Consider the following 12,084-nt stretch of genomic DNA (forward strand, 5'->3'; position numbering starts at 1 on the left):
TTGACCTACATACTAGCTGGTCTGGCTGGATGTACACAAGAAACCAACCATTCTTTGTGTTCCTTTGTGTGGGGAGGCAAAATTTTTTTACACAAATTAATACACATGATAAAAATAAAAATGATAAAAATCAACAAAATATATGGATGAATTTCTTCCTCCAAGAAGCACATGAATGGACTAGTAACATGCAACAAGCATTTACAAAGAATAAATCATCAACCTGTTTGACTTTAGTGATAGGCTAACTAGATCTGAGGTCAAAGGGAAAGCAATAGATAGTGCTTGCTTTAACCTTGGCAAGACATTTAAAATATCTCTGGTAGTACACTTGTAGCAAAATGAATGAGGTGCAAACTGGATGGATAGACAGTAATGTAAGAGTTTTAGTGAAATCAGTGAGCTCGGAGAGGTCTGATGAGTGTTAATTTGTTCATCAGATTTCCAGTCTAGTATTTTGCTATATTTCATCTCCCTCCTCAACAAATGAAGAACTATGGAAAAGAGCAATCAGAGCAGTCAATGAATCCGTGCTGAGTATTCCCAGTCACATTTTTTTTTCACGTGCTATGGCTTCCACAAGAATTTGTTCAGGGAAAAAAATGTGAAAATTTTCAGCATGTAATACAGTAGATTATTCTGTTTAATATGAGAACTGTTAGATTGCTCTAAAAATGTGCATGCTGCTATGTTTTGCAAAGCAAGATAATTTTGGGCTTTATAGATCTTACCATTTCATTTTCTTGGCAGATATTAGGTCATTTCAAAAATATGTGTTCTATAGATTTTTTTTTTAGTCAACTTCTATATTTTATTGAGTGCTAATGTAATGTATTTTGGTATTGCATTGATTTATAAAACTGACTGCAAATAACTTAAATATAATAATTTTTTTCTTGTTTGTTTATAAATACTGGCCTAGTGTGAACACAGTTAAAGGAAGCACCCGTAGAAGTGTGTATAGCCAGCCATGTCAATTTTGTTTTTTTGCATAGGAGTGTCTTCAGATACATACTCAGTTTTGCTGGTGGTTGAATCTGGAAATGGGAAAACAGTAACATCCATCAGTCTGGGTTCCTGGACTGGACTCACTGACAAGCCAGGAGAATTTCCCAGGTTCTGGAGCTGCTGGGGGCATCTGTTGCTCATAATATTCCTTAAGACCTATTATAGTGCATTGTGCTCCAAAGAGAGTCAAATAGATTAAAAAAATAAGTTTTTAAAGTTTTTCACATGAGTTAACCTTATAGTCTATAACTGCAAAAATAAAGATGATATTGCATCAGGCTTATGTTCCTATTTTGTTGTTGTTTTTAGTTGTGGGATTGAATTTATTTAAGGAAAATGTTCTAACATGGGTAGACTGTAATAAGGTAAAGAAAAGATTTTCTCGTTTCTATGGAATAACAAAAGGATATGACTTATACTGTAGTACAAGCTGTCAGTTGCAGTTAGGATTCTAAATGATACCCAACCTGATATTTTATAAGGCATATAACAAGACTCCTTATTTATAATGTTTTTTCCTTACATTAATTTTACCTCCAAATCCTAGAGAATAAAGATCAGCATTTCTGGGAATTGATTAGTAATCCTTTTTGTGGGTGGTTCACTGACACTTAGAGAAGTTTCAATTTGCTTAAGGATATGCAGTCAATGTCAGAAGTAACGCTGATTCAGTTTCTAGTCTACTGCTATATTACATTGCTGTGTGCCTCTATCTCCATAGAGAAAAGGTCTATTTGAACAAACTTCCATCTTATCTGTGTTTTGACTTCTTGGGATAGTACAAAAAGAACACTCACTACATCCATGCTGTTAAATGAAAGAATATCAATAAGAGCTGATGCTTGACATCCCACTCTGATTAACTGTTATTTCATGCTCCAATGCCATTTTGATCTTCTCCAGCTCAACTTGCCCAAAATAAATTCTAAACAGTGTAGATGGACAATAGGCTTAATTATTTCTTCTATGAAGCAGTGTAATCAACTTCAAATTCAAGCTTGATTCTAGTAAAATCAGTGTTAAAATTCTGTGACTTAATCTGAGTGCAGTCAAGATGCTGACTGATGTATCTGTTAGAAGCCATAAGTACATGGAGTGAAAATATTTGCAGTGTATTCCAGGTTTCTGTTAGATGGCTATGAAAATAGCCATTTTCATGCTGTCAGGATTTCACTTCTAAACGTGCCATATTTTGTGTTTGCATATCTACAAGCTGCTCTGCATCTGGCGTTTGCTCTAAAATGAGCTTGGGACAAAAGAAGGCAACATCCCTGTAATCGGTTGAGGACTTTTTGGCCATGACAGGGAAGCTAGACCCTCCCCACCCCTTCCCATGTGGGAAGCTGCAAGAGACATGAGGTTTTACTTGATTAAGATGAAGAGAAACTATCTTGCTAAAAATGTTAAAGGAATGTGATGTAATACGGTAGAAAAGGAATTAAGAGTAACAAATCAAACAAATGAGAAAAAGAGAAATCTCCTAACCGCGGAGCAAATCTGGGGAGGAGCAGAAAAAAGAGATGCCCTCACATCACTACATTACTTCCATCTGGAAGCCACACAGGAAGGACTGGAGCACTCTTGGAACTGTATTTCCCATGAGTACTGGGAACTGTAGTTCCTTAGCAGCTGCACATCACTTCACTGCATGATTTTACAGCATGGAATACCTATGGAAAACCATGACAATCCCATTACAAGAGAACTTGTAATTGGTTCCCAGGACATCACTTCAGACATGCATTTATTATGTTACTGTAGAAAATAATGTAGCAGATAGAATAGCCACAGATCTAAAAATGTATCTGATGGTTTCAGAAAATGCAGAAAATGCAGTATTTCTTGAAGGACATATAATGTAATTATCTCCCAAAGCGTGATAGCAAGATCAAGAATTGTAGTGTTATACTTCAGATTACTGTAGTTAGCCTGAGAATTCAGACTCTTGAGTCTATTATAATTCCATATTTTAACTAAATTAATTTCTAGCACTTTATTTATTTTATTTTATTTTTAATGATGGCATAGAAAAGCTTGAAAATGTGAGACACAAAAGGCTTATGTATTCTGATCTCACAGGTGGGCCGCGGCACAGTTCATGGTTTGACAGCTGGAAGAACCTTCTCTTGAGGAGATGCAGGAGGCCATGAGGTTTAAACAATGCAACAGAGCATCTTCTGACAAGGAAAATTGGGCAGTTCAGGTGTACCTTGTGGGGGGGTGGGGGGGAGGGGCTTAGGGGCCTCTGAGGAAAGAAAGGCTGGTGGCAGAGGTGGTTGTTGCTTTCTGATTGGGCGCAAGCCATTGCATTGCAGCTAATGTGACAAAATTGAACATGTAAGCAGTTGGAAGTGAGATATGCACTAGCATGCATACTTGAATTATTCTGTGCATCATCATGCAAAATAAGCAGTGATGTGAAAGCATGGTAGCAGGAGCAGGGCAGCCTGTTGGCCAGACATCCCTGGGGCTTTGGAAACATGGAGAGGAACTGTCCTGGTCCATGGATATTCAAGTGCTCAAACTGCAGAATATCAGCAAAAAAGTACATTACTGTGTTTGGCCATTCATGATCACATTCAGGTCATCCTTTATGATCTTTCAGTTCTTTATTAAAGGTAACATCTTCACTTACCCCAGTAGCTCTTTATTTTCCTCATGGATGTCACAGCTCTTACATCTTTGCAACAAAAGTTGTGATCACACAAAGACAACTTTCCTTCTTCTTTCTCTTTTCTTTTGCTGTCACCACTGTGTTCAGTCCTAGGTACCTCCTGCTACCAGGTGACAGCTACAAGGTGCCTGGTCTACAGATCCTCACAATGAATGCATTCTTTTTTTCTTCTGTGACAGTCTGTGTCAAAGGCAGATCTGTGCTCTTATCAGGCTTTTGTATTTATTACTATGAAGAATTTTAAGCCAAATTCATACTGCTTTCTGGGGTACCTGGGATGGGAATTCCTCCATCCTCTGGGACAAAGCATCTCTAGAGGCATTCAAGGCCAGGCTGGATGTGGAACTGGGCAACCTGGTCTGGTGGTGCACATAGCAGGGGGATTGGAACTAGATGATCATTGTGGTCCTTTTCAATGCAGGCCACTCTATGATACCTGCTTTGGTAAATGTAAAAGGAGAACTGGCTTCAATGGACAAAGAGAAGTCTGAGGTACTGAATGAGTTCTCTGCCTAGGTTTTCACTGGAGGCCGGGATTCCAGTATTTCTCACGTCCCTGAGCCCTGCATCCCTAAACCTCTAGGTGGGGACTGGGGCAGTAAATCCCCCTGCACTGTAAGGGCAGAACAAGTCCAAGACTGCTTCATGAGACTGAATGTGTACAAGTCTATGGGGCCGGATGGTGTACATCCCAGGGTTCTGAAGGAGCTGGCTGAGGTGGTTGCTGAGCTGCTCTCCATCATATTTGAAAAGTTGTGGCTGTCAGGTGAGGTCCTGGATGACTGGAGGAAGGGTCACGTCACTCCCATTTGCAAGAAGGGGAGCAAGGAAGACCCAGGGACCTACAGGCAGGTGAGTCTCACCTCTGTGCCTGGAAAGATCATGGAACAGATCCTCCTGGATGACATGCTCGACCACATGAGGAATGAGCATGTGATCCAAGACAGGCAGCATGGCTTCACCAGGGGAAGGTCATGCTTGACCAATCTGGTGGCCTTCTATGATGGAGTGACGGCATTGGTGGACAAGGGAAAGGGGACCCCAATGTCATTTACCTGGACTTGAGCAAGGCCTTTGACACAGTGCCCCACCACATCCTTATCCCCAAATTGGAGAGATGTGGATTTGATGGGTGGACCACTAGATGGATAAGAAATTGGTTAAAAGGCCGCAGACAGAGGTTGGTCATCAATGGTTCTACGTCCAGGTGGAGGCCAGTAACGAGTGGTATCCCCAAGTGTCTCTCTTGTCTTTAACATCTTTATCTATGACATAGGTGACAGAATCAAGAGCACCCTCAGCAAGTTTACTGACCACACCAAGCTGAGTGGTGTAGTTGACACGGTGGAAGGAAGGGATGCCATTCAGAGGAATTTCCACAGGCTTGAAAGTTAGGCCCGGGTGAACCTAATGAGGTTCAACACAGCAAAGTGCAAGGTTTTGCATTTGGGCAGGACGAATCACAGGCATCTCTACTGACTGGAAGGAGCAGTCCTTGAGAGCAGCCCTGCAGAGAAGGACCTGGGGGTCTTGGTGGATGAAAAGCTTAACATGAGCCAGCAGTGTGCTCTTGCAGCTCGAAAAGCAAATGGTATCCTGGGCTCCATCAGAAGTGGGGTGGCCAGCAGGGACAGGGAGGTGATTGTCTTCCTCCTTTTACTCTGCTCTTGTAAGGCCCCATCTGGAGTACCTTGTCCAGGTCTGGAGCCCCCAGTACAAGAAAGACAGAGAGCAGTTGGAGAGAGTCCAGAGGAGAGCCCCAAAGATGATTAGGAGTCTGGAGCACCTCCCCTACAAAGACAGGCTGAGGGAGCTTGTTCAGCCTGGAGAAAAGAAGGCTGCGGGGTAACCTCATTGCAGCCTTTCAGTACATAAAGAGAGCCTACAAACAGGAATCACAGAATCACAGAATCACAGAATCACAAGGTTGGAAACGACCTGCAAGATCATCTAGTCCAACCACCCTCCCATTCCTATCAGTGCCACAAGCTACTAAACCATCTCTCGTAGCTCCTCATCCAGGTGCCTCTTGAACACTGCCAGGGATGGCGACTCCACCACCTCTCTGGGCAGGCCATTCCAGTGCCTGACCACCCTCTGAGAGAAAAAGTTTCTCCTAATATCCAACCTAAACCTCCTCTGGTATAACTTCTTGCCATTTCCTCGGGTCCCACTATTTGCCTGGGAGAAGAGGCCAAACCCCTTCTCATCACAACCTCCCTTCAGGAAGTTGTAGAATACAATGAGGTCTCCCCTGAGCCTCCTCTTCTCCAGACTGAACAATCCCAGCTCCTTCAGCCTCTCCTCATAAGACTCGTGCTCCAGACCCCTCACCAGTTTCGTTGCCCTTCTCTGGACACGCTCCAGGGCCTCAATGTCTTTCTTGTAGTGAGGGGCCCAAAACTGAACACAGTACTCGAGGTGCGGCCTCACCAGTGCTGAGTACAGGGGGATGATCACCTCCCTGCTCCTGCTGGCCACACTATTTCTAATGCAGGCCAGGATGCCGTTGGCCCTCTTGGCCACCTGGGCACACCGTCGGCTCATGTTCAGCCGAGCATCAACCAACACCCCAAGGTCCCTTTCCTCTTCACAATCATCCAACTACTCATCCCCAAGCCTGTAACGCTGCCTGGGGTTGTTGTGGCCAAAGTGCAGAACCCGACACTTGGCCTTGTTAAACCTCATCCCATTCATCTCAGCCCAGCGATCCAGCTTACCTAGATCCCCCTGCAGGGCCTCCCTGCCCTCAGGCAGATCGACACAACCTCCCAACTTGGTGTCATCTGCAAACTTACTCAGGGTACACTCAATCCCTTCATCTAAGTCATCAATGAAGATATTAAACAGGATGGGCCCCAGTACCGACCCCTGGGGGACACCACTTGTAACAGGTCTCCAGCTAGACTTCACTCCATTGACCACCACCCGTTGAGCACGGCCCTCCAGCCAGTTCCTTATCCAACGGAGGGTAAAACTGTCCAAGCCATGGGCAGCCAGTTTCCACAGAAGGATACTGTGTGAGACCATGTCAAAGGCTTTGCTGAAGTCTAGGTAGACTACATCAACTGCCTTTCCCTCATCTACCAGTTTGGTCACCCAGTTGTAGAAGGAGATGAGGTTGGTCAAACACGACCTGCCTTTCATGAACCCATGCTGGCTAGGCCTGATCCCGCGGACAAGCTGTGTGATCTCTCCCAGGAGGATTTGTTCCATGACCTTCCCTGGCACTGATGTCAGGCTGACAGGCCTGTAGTTCCCCGGATCCTCCTTACGGCCCTTCTTGTAGATGGGAATCACATCAGCAAGCCACCAATCCTCTGGAATCTCTCCAGTCAACCAGGAGCGCTGGTAGATAGCCGAGAGCGGCTTAGCGATCACCCCCGCCAACTCCCTCAGCACTCTAGGATGAAGCCCATCCGGTCCCATGGACTTGTGACTGTCCAGATGGAGGAGGAGCTCTCTAACTGTCTCCACCTCGATCTCCGGGGAGATATGCTGCATGTCAGCCCAGATATCCAGATCAGGGCACAAAGTGCCCTGAAGATAGCTGGTCTGACTATTAAGGGCAGATGTAAAGAAGGCATTGAGGACCTCAGCCTTCTCCTTGTCATCTGTGGCCACATTCCCTGCCGCATCAATTAAAGGACAGAGATTATCCTTGGGTTTTCTCTTGTCATTGATATATTTGTAAAAGGATTTCTTATTCTGCTTTACTGCAGTGGCCAATCTAAGTTCGAGATGGGCTTTTGCCTTCCGGACTTCCTCCCTGCATACCTTTGCAACTTCCTTGTATTCTCCCCTAGTAGCCTGTCCCTTCTTCCACAGGACATAGACTCTCTTTTTCTTCCTGAGTCTTGACAGTAATTCCCAGCTCATCCACACCGGTCTTCTCCCCCTACGGCTCGCCTTACGGTATTCAGGAACAGCCTGTTTTTGCGCCTTTAAGATTTCCACCTTGAGGAGCGTCCAGGCTTCCTGGACCCCTTTACCCTTGAGGAGCAACTCCCAAGGGACCCGTGCTACAAGCGTCCCGAGCAGGTCAAAGTCCGCCCTCTTGAAGTTCAAGATAGTAGTCTTGGTAGTCACCCTTCTGACATCTCCAAGAATAGAGAACTCTACAATTTCATGGTCGCAAATCATGGAGGGGAATCAACTCTTTGAAAGGGTAGATAACAGCAGGACAAGGGGAAATAATTTTAAGTGGAGGGAGGGAAGATTTAGGCTGGATTTCAGGGAGAAATTCTTTACAGAGAGAATTGTGAGGTACTGAAACAGGCTGCCCAGAGAGGTTGTGGATGCCCCATACCTGGAGGTGTTCAAGGCCAGATTGGATGGGGCCCTGGGTAGCCTGGTCTAGTATTAAATGGGGAGGCCCTGCATACTGGCTAGAAACCAGAGGAAAAAAAAATGAAAAAATAATATATCAGGTAATTAGTATTCCAGTTTTAAGAAATGTTGTGCCAAAATTTAACTAGAAGAAGGAAGTTAATCAAAGTCCTCCTGAGACTTTATTAGCAGACAGGCATTTTATTCTTTGAGATTACTTTGCAAGTTAGAAACAAGGCTGGTATACTAAAAGAGTGCTACACTTCTTCCTGTGAGACCAGGTCTTCAGCACGTTACAGCACAGGTACTCCAAGTTGCTTTTCTATGAGAAAGACAAAATTCTTCTTAGGATGTCAACTGCACTTTCTTTAATTTCCTTTTTAATGGAATGAGAACAAGAACTTTCGTCATCTTCTCATGCAGCTCAAAATGTCTCTTTACTCTGATAGCTTTTGCAATTTATCTTTTGATCTGACTAAAATTCTTCAGCAGTATTTTGTACAGCATAGGCATTTGGTGAGTCTAATCACTTAATGATGTGCTTCAAAAAGGTGTTCTTTGTTTTTTTTTATCCTAACAACTTCACCCAACATCTTCAAAGCGTAATCTTGGCTAGGTAAATTTTGACAGCTTGGAAAAGTTCCTAAAGGAAGTGTTTCTGTTTGACTATGGGCTCAAATGGGGTTTGAAATTGCTCCCAGTTTCACTGATGCTTTTGTAGCAAAATCAATACTTCAAAACTCATATTCTTATTTCTTAAAATACATGTTGAAGCACATTGATACGTCTTTTGCCATACCATTACCAGAAGATGCATCTGCAGAGAAGATGAAAGACACTAATCCTAATACTATTCTGAAGTGCGGAGAATTTCTAATTTCTCAAAATGCTCATCTATCTTGCCCTTGTAGGGCAACTAATCTGATTCCAAGAAGGAATGCTGTTATACCTATCTATTGTAACTTGCAAGGGATAGCATTCATTTGCACACTGTAGATGCCTAAATTTAGATGTCAAAATGTATATCTTTATAGGTGAACTGAATATTTAAGTGTGTGATACTGGATTCATGGCTTTAAACAGGATGTTTCTGTATTATCCAAGATAGATAGATATGGTAAAATATCCATGTGAGAACTGAGCCTTTCTAGAGTAGGTACTAGAAACCATAGGATCAAAAATGGTGCATAAAAAAATTCCAGATTCCAATTTGTCATGGGCTGAAGTAGACCAGCTGCAAGATAGTAACCCAGCTGTTTTCACATTTCTCCTTCTCAACAGGACAGGGAAAGAAATCTGAAAGGTTGAAATCAAGATAGAAAAGATCACTTACCAATTATTGTGATTGGCAAAACAGAATGGAAGTGTGCAAGGAATGTTTGGATTTTGTGTTGAGGAACATGGTTTAGTGAGTACTACTGGTGAAAGGTGAATGGTTGGACTGGATGATCTTGAAGGTCTTTTCCAACCTTGGTGATTCTGTGATTCTGTCAAGTAATTTCTATGGGCAGCAGTCCCAGTCAGGAAAGCACAATTCATCACAGACTCTCCATGGCCCGCAGTTCCTTCAAGAAGTATCCACCTGCTTTAAAGTCCTCCATAGGCTGTCATGTAAGTACTTGCTCTGGCATACTCTTCTCCATGGGCTGAAGAATCATAGAATTATAAAATCACAGAATCATAGAATTGGCCTGGGTTGAAAAGGACCACAATGATCATTGAGTTTCAACCCCCCTGCTGTCACAGGGCTGCCCTGGGTTCTCTTGCTGGAGAGGCAAATGAGGTGTGGACTCATTTGCTAGTGCAGAACAAAAGGCATTTATTCTAGGTGCTTACCATCTTTTCAGCCCGTGCAACACAACGGTTTTCCCGTGCAACCAAGACTGGTTACATGTGAGGGTAGGCCCCTTGTAGGTGTACAAGTCTGGCTCAAGTTATTGTTGAGCTTTACCACTCATTAGCAATACAACAACCTTTATCCCTCATCCTGCTACGGGCATGGTCACCAACCACTAGACCAGGCTGCCCAGAGCTACATCCAGCCTGGTCTTGAGTGCCTCAAGGGATGGGACATCCACAACCTCCTTGGGCAACCTGTTCCATTGTGTCACTACCTTCTGTTTGAAAAACTTCCTCTAATAGCTAGCCTAAACCTTTACTGTCTCAGTTTAAAACCATTCCCCGTTGTCCTATTACTATCCACCCTCATAAACAGCCATTCTCCCTTCTGTTCATATGCTCCTTCAAGTACTGGAAGCCCGCAATGAGGTCTCCCTGGAGCCTTCTCTTCTCCAAGCTAAACAAGCCCAGTTCCCTCAATCTTTCCTAATAGGAGAGTTGCTCCAGCCCACTGAAGGAAAATATCTGTTCTGTAGAATGGAATATTCTTTCCCCTGCTTCTTCTCTGTCCTTGTTTTTTTTTTGTTTTTTTTTTTTTTTTTTTTTTTTTTGTTTTGTTTGTTTGTTTGTTTTTGTTTTTTTTTGTTTTCTTTCAGGGTTGTTTCTCATTCATTTTTTTTTCCCCTCTTCACTGACTGTGCAGTAAGTGTATTGAATTTAAATATATCATTCACAGAGGCAACACCATATTGGCTTATGGGCTCAGCTTTGTCCTGTATTTGAGCTGGATGGAATCATATATACTTGGCACAGGGCAGACCATGATAGAGGCCACCTCTAAAGCAAATTTCTGTCAAAACTGTGTAAGATATTATTCTTTTACATCACTGTCTCAAAGCTTGCTGGGGAGACAGATGAACAAGTCCGAGCAAGTCCTGGGCAAGTGTTGAAAAATCCTTTGTCTGGAGAACACTGATGGACAAGTCCTGGGCAAGGGTTGTGAAATCCTTCATCTGAGGAACACAAATGGACAAGGCCAGGGGCAACAAGAGAGAGATAAGTCACAGCTTAATGGCAATGAATTGGTCTTTTGTGTGGACTTATTTCAAGGAAGATGGCCATCTCAGGAGGTGCTGCACATGACTTACCCAAGCGCCCAGGAATGCCACACTGGCAAAAGAAGAAGGATAAAAAGGGGACCTACAACTACGAGGGGAGGTTTTCTGGCAGCAGATTCCCCATGAAAAAGAAGTTTCTGACATGAGAAGCCTCACAACCTGCCTCTCTCCCTCCTGGACTTGCTCTGCGCTCTCCCAGCATGCTGAAGAAGAACGAAGGTGTCTGCCATCAGATTCCTCACTGTGGAATTCCTGCATGCTGACAGACTCTCCCGAGTCCGCCACCTGAGTCCTGCTGCTTCCTCCCAGATTGGCTCTGCGACATGTTCCTGCTACCTGCTTGCTGCCAAACACCGGTCATGCTGCTACTCTCTCCCCCCTTTTGCTTTTGCCTCGGGCCTTCGAAATGTCATGCATTGGGACCACTGCTGGATTCTGGTGGTGACTATCCCCACTTTACGCAATTCTTGGTTCTTTCCTATCTTTTCTATTGCCCTCCTTCCCTTCCCCATTTCCCTGATTAGGATTTATAATAAACTTGTTGGACTAACATTTGAACCATTGTTTCTTAATCTCACGCCAGGTATACAGATATTAAAAGAACCTCATCTCCCTCCTATAAATTGGAGCAAAACAAATTGTCATCTTCCCTGAATACACTATGTATGGACAACTGTGTCAAATTTCTACTCAACACAACAAATTAATTCTGCAGAACTTTCTGAGGATTGTTTTATTTAGCTGAATAGGTCTCTGGGTTATTTATTTTTCTTAGTATAGAGATTTAATTTTTTTGAGGAGGCCTTAGCGTATACCTGACAGGTATGCAGATGCCAGTTTGGGAAAACTGGGTCCTCCCTAAGGCCTGTGTGAGAATTGCCATCTTCATGTTCATTGTCATAGTTACAATGTCTCGGATGACATGAAGATTAAATGTAGACATCTAGTACCAACTGTTATGTCTTAAGATATTCAAACATCAGACAGGATGACCAACACTGTTTAGAACGACATCAAGGTTGCATTAGGATTTGGATGTGATGATCCTTGTGAGTACATTCCAAATTAAGATGCTCTGTGATTCCACAATTATTTTGAAGTCAGGTGAGACAACCC

The sequence above is a fragment of the Lagopus leucura genome, unplaced genomic scaffold, assembly GCF_019238085.1.
Source record: "Lagopus leucura isolate 7727_CA_CO unplaced genomic scaffold, USGS_WTPT01 Super-Scaffold_100001, whole genome shotgun sequence".
NCBI lineage: Eukaryota > Metazoa > Chordata > Aves > Galliformes > Phasianidae > Lagopus > Lagopus leucura.